The 16,351-nt window shown below is 48.5% G+C and overlaps 1 protein-coding gene across 1 annotated transcript in view; it reads right to left on the minus strand.

Annotated features, from left to right (window-relative positions):
* CDK5 (cyclin dependent kinase 5) overlaps positions 1–16,351 on the minus strand; it is a 428,946-nt gene that overhangs the window by 327,449 nt on the left and 85,146 nt on the right. The window lies entirely within an intron of this gene.

Below are 16,351 nucleotides of genomic sequence, written 5' to 3' on the forward strand. Positions count from 1 at the left end.
GCTTACAGCTACCTCCAGCCCCAGTATGTAAATCTGTGTAAAGGTGGCAAAATAAGGGAATTGCTAGTATTAAAACCCTATGAGAATATGAGCCCTGGCATATTCACAGAGGCTATTATCAGAGTTCTTATATCATGAGAATGTTGCCATAATGTGTCGCCACACTACATGGCACCAAAGGGACGAGTGGATTATGTTCTGTGACAAATACATTCATGAAGCAACCTGTCCAATGGACATGTATATATATTTTATGACATTTCAAACCCCTGTAACAAAATCTGCTGTTTCCAATCACTAGATAAAACAGATGTTGCCATTACCCAATTTGTGGTAATTAATTTTCTGAAATGGAGTCTTGTGATTCAAACTTGGAACCACTAATAATCGCTTATGATAGTGGTGAGCTTTCAGTTAGTTGAGCCATGTTGCCAGTAGTGGAAAAAAGGACAAAAAAAACAACAAGTATACACAAAAAGTGTGTAGGAGAATAGAGGCTAGTCACAGATAAGAATAAATTAAGCATGACAGTAGCAAGCTCAAAAACAACAACAATGGGCGGATAAAAAGGGAACTGGCAAGTATATGCATACATTTAGGTGTGTACCGCGTATGATGTTTGAATGCATGTTCGGTACTGCATGAAAAGTTCTATATTGAAACAATAATAAAACAGCAGTCTCCATTCGTGCTACTGGGTGACAGGAATAAATAGAGGCAGACAATGGAGAAAGAGCAATGGCCTAATAACGTCTGCATATTTATCAGTTTTTAAGTGTGGCAACATATAAGGGCACCCTGTAAATAACCACGAGAACAAATAGTGCTTAATTTATAAAAATAAATAAGGAGTAGTTTCTGTCCTGTAACTCCAGTTCTGTAGTAGGGGTATCTCTATTATAGTCATAAGCTAGTGACTAGTCCCGCCCATGTGCGTGGACCCCGGAGCAATCAAAAATAATCTCTTAAGTTGTCAAAAAATGCAGAACTGCACAGACACTTAAGAGAGAATTTAAAGACAGATAATGCAGCCTATATCCACAGGCTACACTGTCCAGTACTTCAACTAGAAATTCCATCAAAAATCCACAAACAGCACAGCCTGTCCAGGTTTCTTCACATAGAAACACTTGCTTTTACCAGCAAAACCCTCAGGAATGATAGAGAGGAAGGAATGGACAGACAAGCCCCATAGGCTGCCATTATGTGGCTCAAAACAGGATACTGTGCCTTTAAGAGAACCTTCCAGAACTCTCTCAGTATCCCAGAATGCACAGCAGGTCCCTTTTACTTTCAGTTCTTTTTGACGGCGTAACACGCCAGACCTGTAGCATTCTTTACATAAAAATCTTTCTCCACCGGGGAGGAGGGCGGGCGCTTACGACTATAACAGAGATACCCCTACTACAGAACTGGAGTTACAGGACAGAAACTACTCCTTCTGTAGTAGGGGATCTCTGTGTATAGTCATAATCTAGTGAATAGAATGGCAAGCCCATCCCCACACCAAAGCGGCGGTGGAGAGAAGAGAATAACACCACTACTGTGCGAACAGATTTCGCAGCGAAACCTGCCCAACCTGAGCGTCTGTCCTGGCATCAGTGTCCAGACAGTAATGCTTAGCAAAGGTATGGACCGACTTCCAAGTGGCCGCCTTGCAGATTTCTGCAATTGGAACATTACGTAGCAAAGCAGTCATGGCAGCTTTGCCCCTGGTGGAATGAGCCTTAGGTTTACCCCCTAAGGTCTTATTAGCCTTCTGGTAACACAATTGTATAATTTAATTACATTTTTAATTTAATTTAAGCAGTTTTATAACGCGCTCTATTACTACCAGAGTATCCTGGCGCGAGAAAAAGAGAAGAACAAGCATGTGGCCAAAAAAGACAGAAAGTGATCGAAGAACTAAAACGCAGATCTAAAAAGGTGCGTTTTCAAAGCATTCTTAAAAGGGACAAAGTTTTGCATCGATCTCAAGAACAGCGGCAGAGTGTTCCAGGCTGAAGCTGCCAGGACGGCAATTGACTGGCCGCCAAGGCGAGCGCGCCGAAAGCGGGGTATCTTCAGAAAATTCCCATCCGCTGAACGTAAAGATCGAGTAGGAATATACCGGCTGAATCTTTTTTTCAGGTAACCAGGCCCAAGATCGTTAACTGCTTTAAATGCAAATGTTAGGATTTTAAAAGTAATCCTTTGAGACACCGGCAGCCAGTGTAGTTCCTTCAGATGACTGCGTATGCTCTCTCTGCTAGGCACATTGCACAAAAGTCTTGCCGTCGCATTTTGGATGATCTGTAATCTGGCGACAAGAAAGGCCGGTGTGCTACTAAGCAGAGAGTTGGCATAGTCGAGCCGAGATAGAATTAAAGCCCTTGCAACCGACTCTCTTGCAGCTGAAGGAAGATAAGGGAAGAACTTTCGCATGGCCTTAAGGGATCCGAAGCACACCCCGGTAAGTTTTTGTATGTGTGCCTCGAATCTCAGATCCTCTCCAAACCAAACTCCCAGGTTCTTAGCCGGGATGGTAACTGAGCTTGGCAGGGGAAAATCTGAGGGCCACAGTAGTTCTCTGAAATTAGGTGGAAAATGGCCATACAGTAAAATTTCAGTTTTGTCTTCGTTGCATTTCAATTGAGCTGCAGCCAACCAATTAAAAACCGAAGAAAGACAAGACCGAATGACCTCCGTGTTGAGTGCTGTATCAGGCCATGTAAATAATAACTGCGTATCATCTGCATACGCGATCATTTTGGCCCCCATTTGTTCCGCCAGCACTATAAGCGGAGTAAGGTACACATTGAAAAGTAGGGGGCTCAAAGTAGACCCCTGGGGTACCCCTGTAATAAGGGGCTTAACCGAAGAGGAAAAAGGGGGAACCCAAACTTGCTGAGACCTGTCGGACAGAAAAGATTTCACCCATTCTAGTGCAGACCCCAGCACCCCAATCTCAGCCAATCTAGTCAGAAGAAGTGAGTGCGGGACAGTGTCAAATGCGGCAGAGAGGTCCAATAAAATTAGAGCTGCTCTGCCGCCACTGTCCAAACACTGCCTGATTGCCTCCGTGATCTCCACCAGAGCTGACTCCGTGCTATGTGCTGCACGAAAGCCCGACTGGGCAGGATGGAGGGCCTCCGAGGATTCCACAAAGGCATTCAGCTGACGAAAGGCAAGTTTCTCTCCAATTTTAGCCATGGCTGGAAGCAGGGAAATGGGTCTGTAGTTGCCCGGTAAATCAGGGTCAGCCCCCGTCTTCTTCAAAAGGGGAAGAAGCTTTGCCTGTTTCCATTCCAAGGGCACCTCAGAAATATTAAAAGAAAGGCCTATTATTTGCGCAGCCTCCGATGCCACTGATTCAGCAACTGCCGCCAACACTCGAGCTGGGCATATATCATCAGGGGCACCAGATCTCAGAGACTTAATCACAGACAAGGTGTCTTCCACTGAGGGGGGGGTAAATCTGTCCATGATATGAATAGGCGGTACTGTAGGTCTAATAATATCACCAATCCTATTCTCGCCCGTAACCACTCTAAGACTTTGCTGTATAATAGCAATTTTTGTTAGGAAAAACAAGGAGAGATTCTCACACCATTCGGTAGAAGGCTTCACCGCAATTTGTTCGGCGCAGGGAGAGAGAAAGCTCCTGACAATGGAAAAGATTTCCCGACTATTGTTATTAGCCTTCTCAATTCTTCTGGCGAAATATTCCGATTTAGCCCGTTTAATGCTAGCATAGTACTCCCTCTGAGCTGTACGGAAAACTACCTTAGCTTGGGGGCAATACGCTGTCCGCCACACTCGCTCCAGTTTCTTACAAGCAAGCTTAAGTATTCGTAATTGAGGCGAATACCAAGTCTGCGAGGGGGTCGACCTATCTCTAGCTGATTTAGACCCTTTCGATGAGGCGGAGATCCCCGCTCTCAGCCACCCGTCGAACGCCTTAAGGGCCGAATCCAATTCAGTACCCAGGATAGGTCTATTTTGATCAAGCCAGGCAATAAAATTGCCTACATTGATCTTCGGGGGGAGCATGTTCCGACCAGACTTGGGCGTTTCTTTCATGGCCGACCAAGTAAATCTAATCAGCCCATGATCAGTCCAAGTCAAAGTTTGAGGAACATCTACCTTCAAAGGAAAGTTGGAGCATATAACATCTAGAGTGTGCCCCCCCAAATGAGTGGGGTAAGACACCCACCTATACAGGACACAATCCACCTAGAGATGGTCTGTTTTGAGGTAGCAAGACCGGTCCTGACTGATCCATATTTGATAAACAATTGGTCTGACCTACGAATATCTTTGGTTTTATCCAGATAAAATTTCAACACCCTCCGAACATCCAGGGAATGCAGAGACCTTTCCGCTGGGGACGAAGGATTCTGAAAAAACGTAGGTAAAGTTATGGTCTGGGTAACATGGAAATCAGATATAACCTTTGGAAGAAATTTAGGGTGAGTACGCATAACAACCTTAGCAGCATGAAATACAGTATAAGGTTCTTGGCAACACAACGCCTGAATTTCACTCACCCTGCGGGCAGATGTAATGGCCACGAGGAACGCCGCCTTCCAGGACAGGTGCTGCAACGAAGCCTTATGGATAGGTTCAAAAGGCTCCTTCATCAATCTGGACAGCACCGCGTTCAATTCCCATAAAGGCGAAGGAAGCCGGATAGGAGGGAACACTTTCTTAAAGCCTTCCAAAAAATCCTTGATCGCAGGGATCTGGAAGAAGGAAGTCTGTGAAGGGCACTTCCTATAGGCAGTCAGCGCAGCGAGATGAACCCTAATGGAATGGACATTAAGGCCAGACTGCGCCAGATGTAGAAGATGCGGAAGGATGACATCTTCCTTACATGTCGTAGGGTCATAGTTCTTGGACTTGCACCAGATGCAAAAACGCTTCCACTTGTAAGCATAGGAAGTCCGAGCGGAAGGTCGCTTAGCCTCCTTCAGTATGTCCATACAATCTTCTGGTAGATTCAAATGGCCATATTGCACTATCTCAGGAGCCATGCCGCCAAACTTAAAGACGAGAGGTTGGGGTGCACCATCTGCGCCCCGAACTTCGTGAGAAGGTCCGGCCGGCACGGCACCCGTATGTGAGGAAGGAGAAACCGGTGAAGCAGGTCCGTGAACCACCACTGTCTGGGCCATTCCGGGTCAATCAGGATCATCCGGGCACTGGACTGGGACAGCTTGATGAGCACCGCCGGAATCAGGGGAATGGGTGGAAAAACGTACAGAAATCTGTTTGACCAGTTGATCCAAAGCGCATTCCCCAGCATCCCCTGCTGGTAGTACCTGGAGGCGAAGTCTCGGCATTTGCTGTTTTCGGCGGTGGCAAACAGATCTCGTCTGGAGTCCCCCACCTTGCGAAGACTTCTCCTAGTACTTCGTCGTTTAGAACCCATTCGTGGTTTTCCTGAATCACTCTGCTCAGTGCGTCGGCCTGAACATTCTGCACACCTAGTAGATGGGTAGCCGTTATCGTCAGTCCTCTGGCTAGAAGCCAACGCCAGATCGTCTGCGCCTCCTGCGACAGAGTGCGCGATCTCGAGCCCCCCTGCTTGTTGAGGTAATACATGGTGGTCGTAACGTCCGTCTGTACAAGCAGCGAGTTGGTCTGGAAGGACGGATGAAAGGCCTTCAGTGCCAAGTGAACAGCTCTGAGTTCCAGGAAGTTGATGTGGTACGTGGACTCCGCCTGGGACCACGTTCCTTGTATCTGTAAATCTCCGGAGAGCGCCCCCAACCGTGGAGAGACGCATCCGTCACGATAGTCTGTGTGGGAATGTCCTTGTGGAAGGGAACCCCTCTGAGGAGATTCTCCGCTGAACACCACCACTTCAGAGACTGAAGAGCATGCAGAGACAGTCGAATCTTGTCGTCCCAAGACCCTTTCCTCTGAGCCCACTGATCCTCCAAGCACTCCTGCAATGGTCTCATGTGCAGCCGTGCGTGAGGCGTGAGGAAGATACAAGAGGCCATCGACCCCAGTAGAGAAGACACCGTCCTCACTGTTGTAGATGGAGCGGTCATAAGAGCCTGAGCCTTCCGAAGGAGTGATAATCGTCTCTCCTCGCGAGGAGACACGCTTGCTGACAGCGTATTGATGGATGCTCCCAAGTACTGTATGCACTGGACCGGAGTTGGGACAGACTTGGACATGTTGATGTGCAACCCCAGCTTGTTCAAGAGAACGCACGTCTTCTGGAAGTGTGCTTGAGCTTCCGAGAAGGAGGAGGCCTTGATCAACCAATCGTCCAGGTACGGGCAGACAAACACCCTGTTCTTTCTCAGGTGTGCAGCTACCACTGCCATGCACTTCGAGAATGTTCTGGGCGCAGACTTCAGCCCGAATGGCAGTACTGTGTACTGATAATGATTGGCGCCGACTTGGAACCGCAGGAACTTCCTGTGTTTGTGTGCAATGGGCACATGAAAGTACGCATCCTGTAGGTCTATAGCACATAGCCAGTCTCCCTGTTGCAGCTGAGGGTAAATCTGATGCAATGACAGCATGCGAAATTTCTCTCTGCGAATCCACTTGTTTGCTTGTTGCAAATCCAGAATGGGCCTGAACTCGTTCTTGTCCTTCTTGCGAACCAGAAAGAACCGTGAGTACAGACCTCTTCCCCTTTGAGACAGAGGTACGTCTTCTATCGCCCTTTTCCTTAACAGGCTATCGGCCTCCGCCTGGAGCTCGTGCAGCTGAAACTGCGAGCTGACCGGTGGAATTGCTGGAGGCGGGCTGGTGAACCGAAGACTGTATCCATTGCAAACAATATTCAGCACCCACTTGTCCTGAGTAATTTTTCTCCACTCTGCCAGAAATAATTGAACGCTTCCCCCCCACCGGAGCGGGTAACGGATGTAGGGGAAGTAACCGCTCAGGGGCGAGACCCAGCTGGGCCTTTGTTCGCTGTTGCGGACTGCTGGCCGCCCCTGCCCTTTTGGCGCTTCTGGAAGGGCCTCCGGAACTGCTGCTGCTGTTGTTGCTGCTGTCCTGAGGCCTGCCCACGCCCTCTGCCCTGCGCCCCAAACCTTCTCTGGAACGGGCGGTAGGTCTTCTTCTCCTTGGGCTTCTCCAACCCGACAGCCGTCAGGGTCTCTGCCTCCGCCTTCATGCGGGCCATCTCGTCATCCGCATGCTTGCCAAACAGGGTTTCCCCAGAGAAAGGCAGATTGGCCACCCGCTGCTGAGCCTCCTGCTTGAGCGATGTAAGTCGAAGCCAAGCGTGGCGTCGTTGGTTGACACCATGACAGTACCCATGTGCCGCCAGAAGAGACACATCAGCAGCCGCGCTGATGAGTTGGTTCGACACCAGCATCCCCTCCTTCAGAATCTCTTGAAAGTCCTCTTTCTTCTCTCAAGGAAGGAGCTCAGCGAATTACTGGAGGGACTCCCAGAGGGCACGATCGTATCGCCCTAACAAAGCAGAGGCACTGGCCGCCTTCATTGCAGTAGATGCCGTCCCACAGACCTTTCTACCTGCCAAGTCTATCCAGCGGCTCTCCTTATCAGGAGGTACCGTAGAGGACGGGGTGGTGGCATGCTGCTTCCTAGCCGCCGTCACTATGACAGAGTCCGGTGTCGGATCCATTCGCAGAAAATCCGGGTCAGAATCCGGGGCCCGGTACTTCTTAAGGAGCCTGGAGGGAGCCGCCTTCGTCACCGCGGGAGTAAGAAACAACTCCTCTGCGGGCTCTACCAAGCCTGGCACTAGAGGCAACAATGGTCGAGACAGGTGCTTCTTATGGAGCGTCTCGAAGATCACAGACGTCGTGGGTGTAGGTACTGTCACCGTGATGCCCAACTTAGCTGCACCTCGTAGCAGAACATCCTGGAATGTGACGATGTCGTCAACAGGCGATACCCTTGTCCCAGGGGATTCCGACAAAGTCGGTGAGTAGTCTCTGGTCCCAGAAGAGTCCGTGCGGGACCGTGATCTGCGCCTCCTGTGGCGTCGTGTTGACCTCGTTGATGACCTGTGACGACTCCGCGATCTCCCCCTCCGACCGGAGCGAGAGCGCGATCTCTTTGGCTTCGGGCGCTCCACGGGCCTCACAGGAGTAGGCGATCGTGGCCTGACTGGGGGCCTCGGCTGAGGGGTCCTCTTAGACGGAGTCGGGTACCGTGGCAGTGAAACTGACCTCGCAGGAACAGGCGGTCCGCCAGTTGGAAGCCGCGTGAGAGGCTAAGGCTGAGGATGAGGATGATGAGGAGGTGGAAGCGGAGGCGGGTGGGAGTCCGCGGAGGAGGATCCTTGGGCAAGGGAGGAGGAGGTGGAGTCGACCTCGTCTTAGGGGGTGTACACCACAGAGTACACCGAGCCCAGTGACTCACCCTTCTTCTCAGGCGACGGAGAGTCCCCTATCGGCACATGAAGCCGACTAGAATGACTCCTGGCGCCAGAACTCCTTCTGCGCCTCTTTGGCGTCGAAGAGCGTCGCCCTGACGGCGACCGTCGGTCCCTCTTCGACGGCGAGCGCCTCCTTCTCGACGGCGAACGCCTTCGCCTCGACGGCGACCTTCGCCTCGACGGCCGCCTTCGCCTCGACGACGAGCGTCTTCTCGACGCCGAACGTCTGCGAGACTTAGACGTCATCCTCGACGTCAAGGATCCCCTCGACGCCGACCTCCTCTTCTTCTTCGCCGACGGTGAACAGCGGTGTCGCCTCGACGGCGAGCGCCGACGCCGGGCCACTTGTCAACGTCGATAAATCGACGCCGACGACGACGATGAGACTGTCACCGGTGATCTCGACGGCGGTCTATTCAGTTCCCTCGACGCCGAGCGCCGACGCCGCTTCGACCCAGAGCCCTGGGGAGACGGGGAACAGATTGTAGTCATCCCTCTCGAAACCGTTGTCGGTGCTATCGACGCTGACGGAGAACAGGGACGCTTGCTGGTCTTCCTGCCCCTGGGGAGCCCCCCAGAGGCCTCAGCATGGGCAGAGGAAGTCTGCCCAGACCCACCTTGTGCCTTCAGTTTTCTGTCTTCTAGGCCTTGGAACCTGATTTTCATCCTATCTCTCAGGGTCCTGCTGGAGAAGCCATGGCAAATTGCACACTCCTCTGGGACATGAGATGAGGGTAGGCAGATGATGCACACCTCGTGTGGGTCCGACTTGGCCTTCTTCCTAGAACACTCTGGGCATTTGTCTAACAAATCAGGCATTTTGACAAATAAAAGAGTCTTCAGAACACACACAAGGAAGAAAACACCAAAGTACTTCAAATTAAAGCACTAAATACTAGAAAAAGTGAAAAAATCACCAATTAAACCCTTAAAAGGGAGAGCTCAATGCTCCAGGGTCCTGCTAGCAGGAGCCGGAAAAAAGAACTGAAAGTAAAAGGGACCTGCTGTGCATTCTGGGATACTGAGAGAGTTCTGGAAGGTTCTCTTAAAGGCACAGTATCCTGTTTTGAGCCACATAATGGCAGCCTATGGGGCTTGTCTGTCCATTCCTTCCTCTCTATCATTCCTGAGAGTTTTGCTGGTAAAAGCAAGTGTTTCTATGTGAAGAAACCTGGACAGGCTGTGCTGTTTGTGGATTTTTGGTGGAATTTCTAGTTGAAGTACTGCACAGTGTAGCCTGTGGATATAGGCTGCATTATCTGTCTCTAAATTCTCTCTTAAGTGTCTGTGCAGTTCTGCATTTTTTGACATTTAAGAGATTATTTTTGATTGGTCCGGAGTCCACGCACATGGGCGGTCTATTCACTAGATTATGACTATACACAGAGATCCCCTACTACAGAAATGAATAAACGAGTAAGTGCAGGCTTCCAAATGTGTTATGGGGAGCCCGACGCCATCTTTGAAGAATGCCAGGGTTGCCTAGTTCTAATTCTACGACATGCCTCCTCCCATCATCCTGCACTTTCAGTGTCATTATATTATCATTACAGGTCCTTTTTCATCTCTGCCCCCTTTGTCGCTATATTCCTACTTTCCACTTTCTTCTTCATCGGCCTTTCTCTCTTTTTTTTCCTGGGTGCAGAAAGTGTGATGTTGCAAAATAAGACCATGTCCCAAAAATGAGTGCCAGCCTTCACCACCTGCAACCATCTTCACAAATTAGGCAGTGAAAACGTAAGCTCCGACAACATGGTTGGAGAAGCCATCTCAGTGTACCTTTGGTGTAAGTTGAAAATATTGTTTAGAATTTCTGACCAAAACTGCTTGACCAAATGAGACTTCAGAACCTTGTAAAATGTAATAAGTGAAAGCAGAATTCTAAAGTCTACCAATAATAAAGGATGAGGAAGGGGTGTTTATAAAATGTATTGAGAGAAAAATGAAAAAAAAATGATAAGGCACTCCAAAGAGAAACAGGAACAAAACTGGCTCACTTGACCAACACAAGGGTATGTAGTATCTAAAATTATAGGAAAGGTGGGTGTCTGTTTTCAGATAAGACAATCAATATGAAATGCACATATACATCTAAACATTACATCATCAGCAGGACAAAAAGATAAATCAATAAAGGTTATAAATAACACGATTAGGATCCCCGTACACAGCTGCTGCCAATTTGTAGCTCCTATTTTTTTCTCCATCACAAATATAAGATGAATGAAGCCTATAGTTTGTTTTGATATTTCATACTGTTATGAACCGAGTTGGGAAACAATGGATCGCTGTACGTTAGTGGGTGCTGTTGGGAAGCAATAAAACAAAGTGTGCATACTTTTGGGTAAATGACAGTAAGCATTAGACTTCGACTCTGCTACGATGCCTGTGCTCCAACCTAGCTGCTTGTGAAGCTTTGCTAAGGCACGCATATGCTTACCATTCACATACAGAATTACTCTCTCACTTAGACCCAGTAGAGACAGTGATACTTTGGAATGGACGAGGAACACCATACAGACATTAAGAAGCTTTCTTGATATTAGCGTAAAATCAATTAATCTCTCTCGCTACATTAACTTCATTAACTGCATATTCACTTGAGTCCAGTCCAGGTTTTCGTCCTCATTTCGGTCTGCGAAGCAAGCAAAAGGAGCGGAGCAGGAAGAGCTGCGCACCGCAGGAGAAATTCCGCGGGAGAAAATTGCTGAAACACCAGCTCGGGATTTGGGAACTTGGAACCAAGGCTGTGAGGAAGGAGGGAGTCGCGGAGCCCAGGTGAGTGCGTATGGACCTCAGATGGCGGTAATAGCAGGCAAAACCGGACGCCTGTAGCCTTCAAGGCAAAAACGCAAATTGTCTGCCGCTCACCACTATCCCCCTCCCGTTCCCCTCCCCTTCCCCCTGGCTCCCTTCATCGGCTCAACCAGCTAGCTCATTCTACCACACTCAAATAAAAACTTTTAAAAAATCTGCTGCCAACCCCCGTAAATCATTCGAAGAACTCCAGCCAGCCCCCAGCACTGCCTGCTAAAACTGCCTGTTAAACCACCACCACACCACTGGACTTGGAGAGGCAAAAATCTGGGCAACCGTGGGCTGTGTGAACTTGACCTTCGGTCTTTGTACCTTGGACTTTGGGGAACCCCCCCTCCCCCCCCCCCTGGAAAAGGAAACTGGAAATTTGGAAAAACTAGGGAAGAAGACCAGTCGGCAACTGTGTCCGTGGGAGTCAAGCGCGGCTGCCCTTAAGCAGGCGCCCGCAGCAAGTGTGTGCCCCCGGAGTCTTGCGGAGGCAGCCCGAATAGTTTGGGGGCAAGCTAGCAACCCAGCCTTGGGAGCCCCACTTGCCCCCGCCCTTGTTCCAGTCTATCACCGCCTTCGCTCCAGCCTGCTACCATTCTCTACTGCCATATCGTTACACAGTACACAACCAAACATTAAAGTATCAAAAACATCCCTACACCACCTAAGTTGAAGTCACAAAGCTGGTTTCAAAGTTGGTCCGACAACGCCCCCAACAACAACACCCCGACCCGATTCAAACCAGCTACAGACTCACCCTATGTGCAAATTGCTGTGCTCAGCTGACAGACTACCTTCACCAGCAACCAACAAACAGAAATAAAAGGGGAAGCCAGGGTACAGGCTTGGAGACATTTATAGATCAAGATCGCTCCACAGCTGTTCCTTACAGTCCTAGCCACCCAGTCAATTTATTGTTCATCGCCCATCATTCTCCATCCATCACCCACCATCACCCACCAGCGTCCAAGTGGAACAGTTAACAGTATAACAGCAAAGCAGCAATTCAGCAAATCTAAAAAGTAAGCACCCCTCTTCAAGCACACACACCCTTAGTCAACTAACCATCAGGAGAGCAAAGAAAGACGTAGGGCTGTTTATAGTAGCAAAAAAATCCCTATAATGGGATCGGGGCGAGTAAGGAAAGTTCCGTCAAAGACTCCACAAAAAAGTGCAAAGACGAAGGTAGCGTCCTCAATGGCTGCTACACAAACCGACTCACAGGCAAACTCAACACCGTTATTTTACTCAGGCCATGACCATCGTCCACAGACAAGACAGAACCAGGCCAGACAGAGATCACAAATTCAATCAATCAAAAAAATCTCATTAAGAGATTATTTTAGGAATTCAGCACCAGCGTCAGAAAACCCAGTTCCTTCGATAAACCTCAAGCCCCCTTTTTACAAACACAGAAGCTGCATTCCATTAAATTCTGGTTCATCCCACGATTCATGCTGCAGCCGGAGGACTCAGCAGCTCACCACCATCAAGTCCACCACCAACAACAGAGTCTTTTTTAACCGACGCTTTAGACGCTTCAGAGGATAGAGGCTATATCAGCCTCCTGACTCGCAGTCAGCTTCCCTCCAAGTTAGCACCTTCCAAGATGCACTTCAGCCAATTCTACAGTCTGCCCCGAACTCAAGGTAGTTCTCTCCAATAGCACAAAAATTCCCAAATCTAACCCCATCGGATAACCAAATTAATAGCACTAGAGTCCTGTCACCACAGGTCGTTACCTATCCAAGTGCCAACCTCAGCAATCCCAACCATTTTTGCACGCAAAGTCCTCACAACAACGCCGACCAAAGAGATCAAATGGTAAATAAAGAGTGGCCCAATGAGAACGTAATCCTCACCTCTTTAGATTTATAATTTTTCACCAATGAACCTAATAAGCCTATTGTACATCAAAAGCCCACACCAATTGACCTTAATGACCTATGGTCCCAACTACTGCAAACCCTTCAAACCACAGCCACAGCACTGACATATCATTCTGATAAGAATGACCTACAGGTGCACCTTCTAAACACCCTAGCAGTATACACCGCCGGGATAGATAAAAAACTGGAGGCGCTCAACTCACTTATTATAAAAGCTCAATCCCAAGCCCAACTGGTCCAATCAGTAGGCTGCTGCTCTCCCATAATTGATTCTTTATCGTCATTACCCCAATTTCTCTCCTCAGTATTAACCAAAATCAAGAAGCGACCAGAGTCAGGGCTCCATGACTCCCCGCTCCAGGCTTTGAGTTCTGTCCAGGACCCTACTCCTGTTGATGCACAATCTCAACCCCTCTCTTTGCACCTCGTGGAGCTAGCAGACTGCAAGGTAAATCACACAGAATCACCTATCCCCCATAAACCACATCAACTATCAAAACGTGAAAAAAAAGACAGCGGAAGAGCTGGAATAAACAAATAACAGAAACCGGAAGCTCCAGAGTTGGTTACCTCCAAAAGGCCAACCCATAAACATCAAGGGTAGAGCGAGCCAAGCCAGCTACAACAGGAGCAAATCCAAGCAACCATCCAACTGCACCAGAACTGGTAATCCTGAAAGAATTCTCACGCCAGAACAGTCAACCGGTAGGGCCAGCGCAAGTTCTATCGCCTCCCCCGCGGTTACTCACTCAAGCAAAACCCTGTCTTAATCAATCCGTCACAGAGGCGCCAGCACCCAACGCAGAGAAACAAGGGCCCCTACACCATGTAACGCCACTTCCCACGGTGGTGGACCACCTCCTTGGCCCAGAGCACACAGCAGAGGAACAATTTCACCAGAATTCCTCAAATTTATCAAATCGTCATAAGTCGGTGGCCACAAGTATTAGACCTTCTGTTTTATCTCTGATTATCCTTTATCGAGAACCGTCTCCTCAACTGGCTGCCATAATTACAACAACTCTGCCAAACGAAGAAAACCCCAAACAAATAAGGCCGGTAACAACTGACGAGGTCTTCATCCATTCAATCAACAGCTCAGACACCAAACTATTGCTAACTCCAGAATACGTCTCAAGAGGCCCTCACGATATACTGAACCGTGGAAACATCCTCATGCTCTTTAAATCATCACCGGATTTAAGTACCCTCCAATCAAAAAGATATAGTTGCAATTTAATTTTTAGCCTCCACAGGACTCAACATGGGTGAAGTAACCCAACTCACACTAGCATCCCCAGCAATCCGAGAATTAGTTCAGTCAAAAACAGAACAATTTAAAACCTGGGGCATAAAAATCACAAGGCCAAGTGTCTCTCACTATCCGTCAATATTAGAAAACAACCAGGCTCGCACCCTCAGCACAACCCCGGCCCCGTTTTCAGTTTTAAAGACAGCAAGAATGTATTCGCCAAAAGCAACTCCAGAGCGCACATTCAACCAGCAAAACGTCGAGAGGGTGGACTGGTCATGGTTGCCAGGGGCTTTATCAAAACCACGGAACAATTGAAACATTATCCACCAGGGTCTAACAATATGCTCATGGAACATTAACGGATTTGGGCTGAAAAGTCAACCTCCGGCCACCCTTGGGTTCCTAAAGGAATATGATATCATCCTCTTACAGGAAACCTGGGCAGTAAAGAGCATCCCCATAGAAGACTACCTGGAATTCACGTAATTCGCCTTAAGACAATCGAAGTTTGGCAGCCTGAGTGGCGGCCTTTCGATATATGTATCGACCAAACTATCCCAACGCATCACACAGATACAACTTGAGGAAAACTGGCACTCCGGCATAGTGTTAGGAAGTTCTCCTATTGATCTGCAGCTGCTTCTCCTTAATGTCTACATTCTCCATCTCCAGTTGACAAAAAATCCGAAATGGACAATCTAATCAACATTGTCAGCAATCTTCTAAGTAAGCACAGCAGCATACCAACTATAATATCAGGAGACTTTAACACCAATCCCATTGCAACTCTTTAGTGGACATTGGGATCGATCTCCCAACGGTTCCCGCACATTTTGCTCCACAGTCGACTCCCACTGGAAACAGACCATCGAAACTGGGGGAGAGCGTGGTCATACAGCTGAGCAGTGTAGGATTGACCGTGTTGAATGGACGTCTTCATACGGACATTCCCCCTGCATGGACTCGTTCAGACGATCAAACACATTCATTTCTGGACTTTCCTTAAGGGAGCACAGAGGTACTTCCCATGATTGATAGTTACTACATCGTACCACAAGCCGGGAGCGATCACCGACCACAAATCATAACACTATCAGCTACCACCCCACGACACCAAGAACTCGCCCACACCCACTCAGACAGTCAAACAGAAAACTTAAAGTGAATAAAATAGACGGATGCCACGGCTCTCATGTTGATGGAAAAATGCAGAGCTTTATTACACCTATCACAGCAGGCAGACACTCTGGTTATTATCAGCTGGGCTAGCTTCATAAACCACTCCGGTTATTATCAGCTGGGCTAGCTTCATAAACGAACTATTTGAAGACTCTCCACCTAAGCGGAGTAAAAGGCAACAAGCATTTCAATTCCGCATCTCCCCCGTAACAAAGCAATTAAAAGCCTAAAGAAACCGTGAACTACGCCAATCGAGGAAGAGCCCAGGTGAAAAAAACAACTTTTTAACTTACAAGCAAGCCCAGGCAGCCTTCAAGGTCGCACTACTCAGGTAAAAACAAGCTACCTCGGATCAATTTTGGCTGAAGCTCATCCACGAAAGCAAGAACCCCAATTCAAAACGAGGCAGAAGTGGAGTCGGTAACGCAAACATCAGCGCAGACGATTGGAGCCAATTTTTATCAATGCACTTTAAAGATCAGAACATAAAGGATGACCACTCTAAAGCCCACAGCTCAGCCAGCCCAGCCAACCCGGCGACTTCACATTTAGAACCAAGGAGTCCAAGACAACTAGAGCGCAGTTACTCACTTACTATGCTGCCTGAAGTGCCAATAATCAAGGACCCGGTAATTAACAACAATTTCCCGTCGGAGTCCATCAGGATATCGGATGAGTTAAAAAACAGGATTTCATGTTCCATAAGGAAAGCCAGGACCGAAGGAGCTCCAGGGCCAAACGGCCTTCTGCAGGCCATGTTCAAATTTGACGTGGACTTATGGTCAACTTATCTGACCCCCCCCCCTGTTTCTCCATTGCTGGCTAAACAACACCGTCCCCGAGTCTTGGCGAGGTGCT

The sequence above is a fragment of the Lissotriton helveticus genome, chromosome 10 (assembly GCF_964261635.1).
Source record: "Lissotriton helveticus chromosome 10, aLisHel1.1, whole genome shotgun sequence".
Taxonomy (NCBI): domain Eukaryota; kingdom Metazoa; phylum Chordata; class Amphibia; order Caudata; family Salamandridae; genus Lissotriton; species Lissotriton helveticus.